The sequence below is a fragment of the Pygocentrus nattereri genome, chromosome 14, assembly GCF_015220715.1.
Source record: "Pygocentrus nattereri isolate fPygNat1 chromosome 14, fPygNat1.pri, whole genome shotgun sequence".
NCBI lineage: Eukaryota > Metazoa > Chordata > Actinopteri > Characiformes > Serrasalmidae > Pygocentrus > Pygocentrus nattereri.
Window position 1 is genome coordinate 33,189,836 of NC_051224.1, and position 9,687 is coordinate 33,199,522.

General features: G+C 41.6%; 3 non-coding genes across 3 annotated transcripts; all 3 read left to right on the top strand.

Moving 5' to 3' along the window:
* Nucleotides 1–3,475: 3,475 nt before the first annotated feature.
* On the top strand, nucleotides 3,476–3,547 carry trnap-ugg. The gene has a single exon. It is a non-coding gene; the product is annotated as a tRNA-Pro (tRNA).
* Nucleotides 3,548–6,651: 3,104 nt separating this feature from the next.
* trnap-ugg lies at nucleotides 6,652–6,723 on the top strand. The gene has a single exon. It is a non-coding gene; the product is annotated as a tRNA-Pro (tRNA).
* Nucleotides 6,724–8,169: 1,446 nt separating this feature from the next.
* On the top strand, nucleotides 8,170–8,241 carry trnap-ugg. The gene has a single exon. It is a non-coding gene; the product is annotated as a tRNA-Pro (tRNA).
* Nucleotides 8,242–9,687: the final 1,446 nt, after the last annotated feature.

Here is a 9,687-nt window from a genome sequence, read left to right on the forward strand (position 1 = left end):
CAGCACCCCCCCGCGACCCTGACGGAGAAGCGGCTTAGAAAATGGATGGATGGATGGATGGTTTGATCATTTGTTTTGGTTTGGGGAAAAAGCCAGCCGAGATGCCGACTGTAGGGAGGAAGCTTCTGCCCACACTCTTGTTGGTTTAGGGGTACGATTCTTTATTTTACAAAACTACGTCAAGCCAGCGTGGGCTATTGGCGTCAATCAGATTTTCATTTTCAACCAAAATCCAACATCTGCCCAACGATGGAGTCCAAAGTCTTTCTGACATCAAATTGCCATCTTATACCTGCAGGTTTGGCTCGTTGGTCTAGGGGTATGATTCTCGCTTTGGGTGCGAGAGGTCCCGGGTTGAACTCCCGGACGAACCCGTGTTTTACCGTGATCTGTCTCTAGTTGCGCTGCATTAATAAATATGGTTGCTGTCTCCCACATGAAATCAGAGCAATATAGAAAATAGTTCAAATCTTCCCATATCTATCCACCTTGAAATCTCTGAGCTATTTCTCTTGATATTTAATCAATCATGTCATTGCTGATAGAGAAAATGATTTCCGAGCACAAGAAAGTTGAGACATATCTTTAACTTTGCTGGAGTCATTTTTTATGAGGTTCAGCTTCAAAATATTTGAGATTTGAGTTAAAGTCACTTTGCAAATTTAAAAAAATGAATGAAACTTTGACAAGATGAGTTCAAAAACAGTTCTTGCTAAGGTTATTATGCAAACCTTGGGGAGTATCTGGCCACCGCCCTTCATTTTTGAAGTCGTAGTTTTCCAAGTTGAAGCTTACATAGAAAACAATGTGAATCAAACCAGCCTTTACCAAGTTTGCAAAGTATGCTGACTGTAGGGAGGAAGCTTCTGCCCACAGTCTTGTTGGTTTAGGGGTATGATTCTGTATTTTACAAAACTACGTCAAGCCGACTTGGGCTATTGGCTTGGGTGCGAGAGGTCCCGGGTTCAAATCCCGGATGAACCCAGCCTTTACAAAGAAAGGTACAGGTTGAATTGAGTAGTTGCTCCTATACTCTTGTCAGGAAGAAAAAATTAATTGAGTTGGCAAAACTGGTGACTTGATTTTTGGCTCCTTGTTCTAGGGGTATGACTCTCACTTCGAGTGCGAGAGGTCATGGGTTCAAATCCCAGAAGAGCCCAGGTTTTACTTGCCATGGCTTTACTAAACATCGGAGGTGTGTTCTGCTTCTGCTGTAATCCTTTCCATAAATCCAGGTTCCTGTGGGTATTTTCTGAAATACTTTATAGTCAGAACCTTGCTACATGTAGGCAAAAGCCATGTCATTTCATTGTAGACGTATTGTTTAATTCTGAGTTTTACATATTCTGTATGCCTTTTCAGCAACTTATGCATCAAAAAGTTCATGGTCTGAATACCTGAATACAACGCAAACTTGAGGGAAAGTAAAAATGCCGCATGGCCCACACTGTTCATGGTAAATGACAACAGCAGGACGTATTCAACAAGGATTTTTGCAGAGAGTGTGACAAGTTCTGGTTTCTAAGCCCAGATGAGCTCTGGTTTAAACATGATTTAGAGACCATTCCTCTTTCATGGTTTGATCATCTGCAATGGACTGGCGACCCATCTAGGGTGTATCCTGCCTTCCGCCCGAAGACTGCTGGGATAGGCTCCAGCACCCCCCCCGCGACCCTGACGGAGAAGCGGCTTAGAAAATGGATGGATGGATGGATGGTTTGATCATTTGTTTTGGTTTGGGGAAAAAGCCAGCCGAGATGCCGACTGTAGGGAGGAAGCTTCTGCCCACAGTCTTGTTGGTTTAGGGGTACGATTCTTTATTTTACAAAACTACGTCAAGCCAGCGTGGGCTATTGGCGTCAATCAGATTTTCATTTTCAACCAAAATCCAACATCTGCCCAACGATGGAGTCCAAAGTCTTTCTGACATCAAATTGCCATCTTATACCTGCAGGTTTGGCTCGTTGGTCTAGGGGTATGATTCTCGCTTTGGGTGCGAGAGGTCCCGGGTTGAACTCCCGGACGAACCCGTGTTTTACCGTGATCTGTCTCTAGTTGCGCTGCATTAATAAATATGGTTGCTGTCTCCCACATGAAATCAGAGCAATATAGAAAATAGTTCAAATCTTCCCATATCTATCCACCTTGAAAACTCTGAGCTATTTCTCTTGATATTTAATCAATCATGTCATTGCTGATAGAGAAAATGATTTCCGAGCACAAGAAAGTTGAGACATATCTTTAACTTTGCTGGAGTTATTTTTTATGATGTTCAGCTTCAAAATATTTGAGATTTGAGTTAAAGTCACTTTGCAAATTTAAAAAAATGAATGAAACTTTGACAAGATGAGTTCAAAAACAGTTCTTGCTAAGGTTATTATGCAAACCTTGGGGAGTATCTGGCCACCGCCCTTCATTTTTGAAGTCGTAGTTTTCCAAGTTGAAGCTTACATAGAAAACAATGTGAATCAAACCAGCCTTTACCAAGTTTGCAAAGTATGCTGACTGTAGGGAGGAAGCTTCTGCCCACAGTCTTGTTGGTGTAGGGGTAAGATTCTGTATTTTACAAATCTATGTCAAGCCGACTTGGGGTATTGGCTTGGGTGCGAGAGATCCCGGGTTCAAATCCCGGATGAACCCAGCCTTTACAAAGAAAGGTACAGGTTGAATTGAGTAGTTGCTCCTATACTCTTGTCAGGAAGAAAAAATTAATTGAGTTGGCAAAACTGGTGACTTGATTTTTGGCTCCTTGTTCTAGGGGTATGACTCTCACTTCGAGTGCGAGAGGTCATGGGTTCAAATCCCAGAAGAGCCCAGGTTTTACTTGCCATGGCTTTACTAAACATCGGAGGTGTGTTCTGCTTCTGCTGTAATCCTTTCCATAAATCCAGGTTCCTGTGGGTATTTTCTGAAATACTTTATAGTCAGAACCTTGCTACATGTAGGCAAAAGCCATGTCATTTCATTGTAGACGTATTGTTTAATTCTGAGTTTTACATATTCTGTATGCCTTTTCAGCAACTTATGCATCAAAAAGTTCATGGTCTGAATACCTGAATACAACGCAAACTTGAGGGAAAGTAAAAATGCCGCATGGCCCACACTGTTCATGGTAAATGACAACAGCAGGACGTATTCAACAAGGATTTTTGCAGAGAGTGTGACAAGTTCTGGTTTCTAAGCCCAGATGAGCTCTGGTTTAAACATGATTTAGAGACCATTCCTCTTTCATGGTTTGATCATTTGTTTTGGTGTGGGGAAAAAGCCAGCCGAGATGCCGACTGTAGGGAGGAAGCTTCTGCCCACAGTCTTGTTGGTTTAGGGGTACGATTCTTTATTTTACAAAACTACGTCAAGCCAACGTGGGCTATTGGCGTCAATCAGATTTTCATTTTCAACCAAAATCCAACATCTGCCCAACGATGGAGTCCAAAGTCTTTCTGACATCAAATTGCCATCTTATACCTGCAGGTTTGGCTCGTTGGTCTAGGGGTATGATTCTCGCTTTGGGTGCGAGAGGTCCCGGGTTCAAATCCCGGACGAGCCCATGTTTTTCCGTGATCTGTCTCTAGTTGCGCTGCATTAATAAATATGGTTGCTGTCTCCCACATGAAATCAGAGCAATATAGAAAATAGTTCAAATCTTCCCATATCTATCCACCTTGAAAACTCTGAGCTATTTCTCTTGATATTTAATCAATCATGTCATTGCTGATAGAGAAAATGATTTCCGAGCACAAGAAAGTTGAGACATATCTTTAACTTTGCTGGAGTTATTTTTTTTAAGATGTTCAGCTTCAAAATATTTGAGATTTGAGTTAAAGTCACTTTGCAAATTTAAAAAAATGAATGAAACTTTGACAAGATGAGTTCAAAAACAGTTCTTGCTAAGGTTATTATGCAAACCTTGGGGAGTATCTGGCCACCGCCCTTCATTTTTGAAGTCGTAGTTTTCCAAGTTGAAGCTTACATAGAAAACAATGTGAATCAAACCAGCCTTTACCAAGTTTGCAAAGTATGCTGACTGTAGGGAGGAAGCTTCTGCCCACAGTCTTGTTGGTTTAGGGGTATGATTCTGTATTTTACAAAACTACGTCAAGCCGACTTGGGGTATTAGCTTGGGTGCGAGAGGTCCCGGGTTCAAATCCCGGATGAACCCAGCCTTTACAAAGAAAGGTACAGGTTGAATTGAGTAGTTGCTCCTATACTCTTGTCAGGAAGAAAAAATTAATTGAGTTGGCAAAACTGGTGACTTGATTTTTGGCTCCTTGTTCTAGGGGTATGACTCTCACTTCGAGTGCGAGAGGTCATGGGTTCAAATCCCAGAAGAGCCCAGGTTTTACTTGCCATGGCTTTACTAAACATCGGAGGTGTGTTCTGCTTCTGCTGTAATCCTTTCCATAAATCCAGGTTCCTGTGGGTATTTTCTGAAAAACTTTATAGTCAGAACCTTGCTACATGTAGGCAAAAGCCATGTCATTTCATTGTAGACGTATTGTTTAATTCTGAGTTTTACATATTCTGTATGTCTTTTCAGCAACTTATGCATCAAAAAGTTCATGGTCTGAATACCTGAATACAACGCAAACTTGAGGGAAAGTAAAAATGCCGCATGGCCCACACTGTTCATGGTAAATGACAACAGCAGGACGTATTCAACAAGGATTTTTGCAGAGAGTGTGACAAGTTCTGGTTTCTAAGCCCAGATGAGCTCTGGTTTAAACATGATTTAGAGACCATTCCTCTTTCATGGTTTGATCATCTGCAATGGACTGGCGACCCATCTAGGGTGTATCCTGCCTTCCGCCCGAAGACTGCTGGGATAGGCTCCAGCACCCCCCCGCGACCCTGACGGAGAAGCGGCTTAGAAAATGGATGGATGGATGGATGGTTTGATCATTTGTTTTGGTTTGGGGAAAAAGCCAGCCGAGATGCCGACTGTAGGGAGGAAGCTTCTGCCCACACTCTTGTTGGTTTAGGGGTACGATTCTTTATTTTACAAAACTACGTCAAGCCAGCGTGGGCTATTGGCGTCAATCAGATTTTCATTTTCAACCAAAATCCAACATCTGCCCAACGATGGAGTCCAAAGTCTTTCTGACATCAAATTGCCATCTTATACCTGCAGGTTTGGCTCATTGGTCTAGGGGTATGATTCTCGCTTTGGGTGCGAGAGGTCCCGGGTTGAACTCCCGGACGAACCCGTGTTTTACCGTGATCTGTCTCTAGTTGCGCTGCATTAATAAATATGGTTGCTGTCTCCCACATGAAATCAGAGCAATATAGAAAATAGTTCAAATCTTGCCATATCTATCCACCTTGAAAACTCTGAGCTATTTCTCTTGATATTTAATCAATCATGTCATTGCTGATAGAGAAAATGATTTCCGAGCACAAGAAAGTTGAGACATATCTTTAACTTTGCTGGAGTTATTTTTTTTAAGATGTTCAGCTTCAAAATATTTGAGATTTGAGTTAAAGTCACTTTGCAAATTTAAAAAAATGAATGAAACTTTGACAAGATGAGTTCAAAAACAGTTCTTGCTAAGGTTATTATGCAAACCTTGGGGAGTATCTGGCCACCGCCCTTCATTTTTGAAGTCGTAGTTTTCCAAGTTGAAGCTTACATAGAAAACAATGTGAATAAAACCAGCCTTTACCAAGTTTGCAAAGTATGCTGACTGTAGGGAGGAAGCTTCTGCCCACAGTCTTGTTGGTTTAGGGGTATGATTCTGTATTTTACAAAACTACGTCAAGCCGACTTGGGGTATTAGCTTGGGTGCGAGAGGTCCCGGGTTCAAATCCCGGATGAACCCAGCCTTTACAAAGAAAGGTACAGGTTGAATTGAGTAGTTGCTCCTATACTCTTGTCAGGAAGAAAAAATTAATTGAGTTGGCAAAACTGGTGACTTGATTTTTGACTCCTTGTTCTAGGGGTATGACTCTCACTTCGATTGCGAGAGGTCATGGGTTCAAATCCCAGAAGAGCCCAGGTTTTACTTGCCATGGCTTTACTAAACATCGGAGGTGTGTTCTGCTTCTGCTGTAATCCTTTCCATAAATCCAGGTTCCTGTGGGTATTTTCTGAAATACTTTATAGTCAGAACCTTGCTACATGTAGGCAAAAGCCATGTCATTTCATTGTAGACGTATTGTTTAATTCTGAGTTTTACATATTCTGTATGCCTTTTCAGCAACTTATGCATCAAAAAGTTCATGGTCTGAATACCTGAATACAACGCAAACTTGAGGGAAAGTAAAAATGCCGCATGGCCCACACTGTTCATGGTAAATGACAACAGCAGGACGTATTCAACAAGGATTTTTGCAGAGAGTGTGACAAGTTCTGGTTTCTAAGCCCAGATGAGCTCTGGTTTAAACATGATTTAGAGACCATTCCTCTTTCATGGTTTGATCATTTGTTTTGGTGTGGGGAAAAAGCCAGCCGAGATGCCGACTGTAGGGAGGAAGCTTCTGCCCACAGTCTTGTTGGTTTAGGGGTACGATTCTTTATTTTACAAAACTACGTCAAGCCAACGTGGGCTATTGGCGTCAATCAGATTTTCATTTTCAACCAAAATCCAACATCTGCCCAACGATGGAGTCCAAAGTCTTTCTGACATCAAATTGTAATCTCCTACCTGCAGGTTTGGCTCGTTGGTCTAGGGGTATGATTCTCGCTTTGGGTGCGAGAGGTCCCGCGTTCAAATCCCGGATGAGCCCATGTTATTCCGTGATCTGTCTCTAGTTGCGCTGCATTAATAAATATGGTTGCTGTCTCCCACATGAAATCAGAGCAATATAGAAAATAGTTCAAATCTTCCCATATCTATCCACCTTGAAAACTCTGAGCTATTTCTCTTGATGTTTAATCAATCATGTCATTGCTGATAGAGAAAATGATTTCCGAGCACAAGACAGTTGAGACATATCTTTGAACTTTGCTGTAGTCATTTTTTATGATGTTCAGCTTCAAAATATTTGAGATTTGAGTTAAAGTCACTTTGCAAATTTAAAAAAATGAATGAAACTTTGACAAGATGAGTTCAAAAACAGTTCTTGCTAAGGTTATTATGCAAACCTTGGGGAGTATCTGGCCACCGCCCTTCATTTTTGAAGTCGTAGTTTTCCAAGTTGAAGCTTACATAGAAAACAATGTGAATCAAACCAGCCTTTACCAAGTTTGCAAAGTATGCTGACTGTAGGGAGGAAGCTTCTGCCCACAGTCCTGTTGGTTTAGGGATATGATTCTGTATTTTACAAAACTACGTCAAGCCGACTTGGGGTATTGGCTTGGGTGCGAGAGGTCCCGGGTTCAAATCCCGGATGAACCCAGCCTTTACAAAGAAAGGTACAGGTTGAATTGAGTAGTTGCTCCTATACTCTTGTCAGGAAGAAAAAATTAATTGAGTTGGCAAAACTGGTGACTTGATTTTTGGTTCCTTGTTCTAGGGGTATGACTCTCACTTCGAGTGCGAGAGGTCATGGGTTCAAATCCCAGAAGAGCCCAGGTTTTACTTGCCATGGCTTTACTAAACATCGGAGGTGTGTTCTGCTTCTGCTGTAATCCTTTCCATAAATCCAGGTTCCTGTGGGTATTTTCTGAAATACTTTATAGTCAGAACCTTGCTACATGTAGGCAAAAGCCATGTCATTTCATTGTAGACGTATTGTTTAATTCTGAGTTTTACATATTCTGTATGCCTTTTCAGCAACTTATGCATCAAAAAGTTCATGGTCTGAATACTTGAATACAACGCAAACTTGAGGGAAAGTAAAAATGCTGCATGGCCCACACTGTTCATGGTAAATGACAACAGCAGGACGTATTCAACAAGGATTTTTGCAGAGAGTGTGACAAGTTCTGGTTTCTAAGCCCAGATGAGCTCTGGTTTAAACATGATTTAGAGACCATTCCTCTTTCATGGTTTGATCATTTGTTTTGGTGTGGGGAAAAAGCCAGCCGAGATGCCGACTGTAGGGAGGAAGCTTCTGCCCACAGTCTTGTTGGTTTAGGGGTACGATTCTTTATTTTACAAAACTACGTCAAGCCAACGTGGGCTATTGGCGTCAATCAGATTTTCATTTTCAACCAAAATCCAACATCTGCCCAACGATGGAGTCCAAAGTCTTTCTGACATCAAATTGTAATCTCCTACCTGCAGGTTTGGCTCGTTGGTCTAGGGGTATGATTCTCGCTCTGGGTGCGAGAGGTCCCGGGTTCAAATCCCGGACGAGCCCGTGTTTTTCCGTGATCTGTCTCTAGTTGCGCTGCATTAATAAATATGGTTGCTGTCTCCCACATGAAATCAGAGCAATATAGAAAATAGTTCAAATCTTCCCATATCTATCCACCTTGAAAACTCTGAGCTATTTCTCTTGATGTTTAATCAATCATGTCATTGCTGATAGAGAAAATGATTTCCGAGCACAAGAAAGTTGAGACATATCTTTGAACTTTGCTGGAGTCATTTTTTATGATGTTCAGCTTCAAAATATTTGAGATTTGAGTTAAAGTCACTTTGCAAATTTAAAAAAATGAATGAAACTTTGACAAGATGAGTTCAAAAACAGTTCTTGCTAAGGTTATTATGCAAACCTTGGGGAGTATCTGGCCACCGCCCTTCATTTTTGAAGTCGTAGTTTTCCAAGTTGAAGCTTACATAGAAAACAATGTGAATCAAACCAGCCTTTACCAAGTTTGCAAAGTATGCTGACTGTAGGGAGGAAGCTTCTGCCCACAGTCTTGTTGGTTTAGGGGTATGATTCTGTATTTTACAAAACTACGTCAAGCCGACTTGGGGTATTGGCTTGGGTGCGAGAGGTCCCAGGTTCAAATCCCGGATGAAGCCAGCCTTTACAAAGAAAGGTACAGGTTGAATTGAGTAGTTGCTCCTATACTCTTGTCAGGAAGAAAAAATTAATTGAGTTGGCAAAACTGGTGACTTGATTTTTGGCTCCTTGTTCTAGGGGTATGACTCTCACTTCGAGTGCGAGAGGTCATGGGTTCAAATCCCAGAAGAGCCCAGGTTTTACTTGCCATGGCTTTACTAAACATCGGAGGTGTGTTCTGCTTCTGCTGTAATCCTTTCCATAAATCCAGGTTCCTTTGGGTATTTTCTGAAATACTTTATAGTCAGAACCTTGCTACATGTAGGCAAAAGCCATGTCATTTCATTGTAGACGTATTGTTTACTTCTGAGTTTTACATATTCTGTATGCCTTTTCAGCAACTTATGCATCATAAAGTTCATGGTCTGAATACTTGAATACAACGCAAACTTGAGGGAAAGTAAAAATGCCGCATGGCCCACACTGTTCATGGTAAATGACAACAGCAGGACTTATTCAACAAGGATTTTTGCAGAGAGTGTGACAAGTTCTGGTTTCTAAGCCCAGATGAGCTCTGGTTTAAACATGATTTAGAGACCATTCCTCTTTCATGGTTTGATCATTTGTTTTGGTGTGGGGAAAAAGCCAGCCGAGATGCCGACTGTAGGGAGGAAGCTTCTGCCCACAGTCTTGTTGGTTTAGGGGTACGATTCTTTATTTTACAAAACTACGTCAAGCCAACGTGGGCTATTGGCGTCAATCAGATTTTCATTTTCAACCAAAATCCAACATCTGCCCAACGATGGAGTCCAAAGTCTTTCTGACATCAAATTGTAATCTCCTACCTGCAGGTTT